This window comes from Mandrillus leucophaeus, unplaced genomic scaffold (genome assembly GCF_000951045.1).
Source record: "Mandrillus leucophaeus isolate KB7577 unplaced genomic scaffold, Mleu.le_1.0 Scaffold30, whole genome shotgun sequence".
In the NCBI taxonomy this organism is placed as follows: domain Eukaryota; kingdom Metazoa; phylum Chordata; class Mammalia; order Primates; family Cercopithecidae; genus Mandrillus; species Mandrillus leucophaeus.
In genome coordinates this window covers 731,573-734,275 of record NW_012103143.1, presented here as the reverse complement: position 1 = coordinate 734,275, position 2,703 = coordinate 731,573, and positions in this window count along the sequence as shown.

Sequence of the window (2,703 nt, the reverse complement as noted above, 5' to 3'; positions counted from 1 at the left end):
AGGAGCTGCCGCCGCGAGCCGGCTAGAGCCTGTGAGCGCAGCTGGTGCTAGTGGGCCCGCAGGTGGGCGGTTCTGGGCGGGGAAGAGCCCACGAGAGGCGGCAGAGGCTGGAGGCAAGCGGGAATGAGGCCAGGCCACGACTGCTCCCTCCTCTCGAAGACAGTTTCCCACGGTAGCGGCGAAATGCGGCCCTTAGGCCTTATCCGGGCTGTGGCCGCCCTTCGCGCTTTCCAGGACCCTTCCCTCGGCCGGGAGGGGCGACGGTGATGGCGCGGGGCTTCCAAGCGTGTTCGTGACCCCTCCAACAGCCCTGCCTGCTGCGGGGGCTACCCCAGGCCAAACCCCGGGTTCCAGACTTAGCAAAGAAAAAGACGGCCAGTTAAAATTGAATTTCATATAAACAGCAAATTTTTTTTATAACTATACACATATCTTGTGCAATTGTTGGGACATATACTAAAAAATTATTAATCTGAAGTTGAAAACGACGTCCCGGGCCAGGCGCAGTGGCTCACGCCCGTCATCCCAGCACTTTTGGAGGCCAAGGCGAGTGGATCACCTGAGGTCAGGAGTTCTAGACCAGCCTAGCCAACGTGTTGGAACCCCGTCTCTACTGAAAATACAAAAATTAGCCGGGCGTGGTGGCGGGCGGCTGTAATCCCAGCTACTTGGGAGGCTGAGTCAGGAAAATTGCTTGAACCTGGGAGGCGGAGGTTGCAGTGAGCCGAGATCGCGCCATTGCACTCCAGCCTGGGCAAAAAGAGCAAAACTCTGTCTCAAAAAAAGAAAAAACGAGCCCCCTGTCCTTTACCTGGCAACCAGCCCCAAGCACCTCCCAGCCTAATCCAAGGGGATTAGCTTCCCCTGCAAATGTGGGACCTGGAAGTCGACCTCGTGATCCGCCCATCTAGGACCCTTTCCACGTTTGACTCTGCACTGAATGTGCCAAGACAAGGAGCTGGCTTTTCTGGACTCTGGCTAAGAGGAGAAGCTTTGGGATTTTCCAAGTGCATTCCTAGCTGGAAGAAGGAAGGTGGTCCTGCAGAGTCCCAGCTGCTGCTCTCTGCAGGTTCTGGGAGAGGCATGGTGACAGGGACTTAAGCCCGTAACTGCTGGTGATCTGACAGCCAAAAGAAAACCCTGATGAGAGATTCCTGCCTGGCAAAGAGTTGCCCACGGAGAAGGGTGGGACAGGGTGTTGGCTGCTTTCCTTCAGGGAAAATTCTTCCACCCCAGCTCCAAGACGCCAGGATTGGACAGAACAGGCTGGGGAACTGGCAGAGTGCCTGCCCAGTACACAACGTTGGTGCTGCTCCAAAGAACATTGTCTATCAAGACCTGAATCATACCCTTCATGAGACTATGCTCAGCGCTCCTCCCCATTCCTCCCCATCTCAGTTGCTCACAGGTAGACCTATTGGAGCAAGGTAGCTTTTATTTCTGGAAAATCCATCATAACCATCAAAGATGATAAACAGCTGGCATTTGAGGAATCATTGGAGTCTTCCTTTCATTTCCCCACCACCATCCGCAGAGCTCTCCATCCCCACCCCCTGTGTCTTGTCCAAGGGACCACTGATGTTTATTGAATGACTGCTTCTTTTTTTTTTTTTTTTTTTTTGAGTCGCCCAGGCTGGAGTGCAGTGGCAGGATCTCAGCTCACTGCAAGCTCCGCCTCCCGGGTTCACGCCATTCTTCTGCCTCAGCTTCCCGAGTAGCTGGGACTACAGGCGCCCGCCACCTCGCCCGGCTAGTTTTTTGTATTTTTTTAGTAGAGACGGGGTTTCACCATGTTAGCCAGGATGGTCTCGATCTCCTGACCTCGTGATCCGCCCATCTCGGCCTCCCGAAGTGTGAATGACTGCTTCTGGTCGGACACTAGTAACTCTTTACATAACTGATGTCATCCTCTCAACTATCTTGTAAGAAAATTGTTATCGTCACTATTTTATGGGTGAGAAACCAAGGTATTGAGGATGGTTCTTTAAAATATTTCCCATCATGTCTGGGCGCAGTGGCTCATGCCTATAATCCCAACACTTTGGGAGGCCCAGGTGGGTGAATCATTTGAGGTCAGGAGTTTGAGACCAGCCTGGCCAACATGGTGAAACCCTACCTCTACTAAAAATACAAAAATTAGCCAGGCGTGGTAGCATGTGCCTGCAGTCCCAGCTACCTGGGAGGCTGAGGCAGGAGAATTGTTTGAATCCAGGAGGCTGAGGTTGCAGTGAGCTGACATTGCGCCACTGCACTCCATCCTGGCTGACAGAGCAAGACTGTGTCTAAAAAAAAAAAAAAAAAAAAATTGTGAGTGTTGGCCCAGCAGAAAATGCTCCACCTTGAGAATGGCATTGAGAATGAAGATGAGTCGGTTTCCTAGCTTTCAGCCCTTGTCCTTGGAAATGAGCCTCTAGCTTTCAGCCCTTGTCCTTGGAATGAGCCTCAGGGATAAAGGTGTAATGGAGCACCCAGTACCACCCTAGAGGCAGTGGAGGCCTCTCAAAGGTAGCCAGGGATACAGCTGCTCTCCCTACTGGATGTAGGGAGAAGCAAGGAAGGAAGCCTTTGATATGAGGGTTTGCCATCAGGACTTCCATAGCATAAACCCATATTCAGGCAGCATGCAATATAGGCTTGATATATAGTGAGAATCCACTCTGTGCTAAGTGTTCTTCAGTTTTTCTTATTCATCTTAAGCAGTTC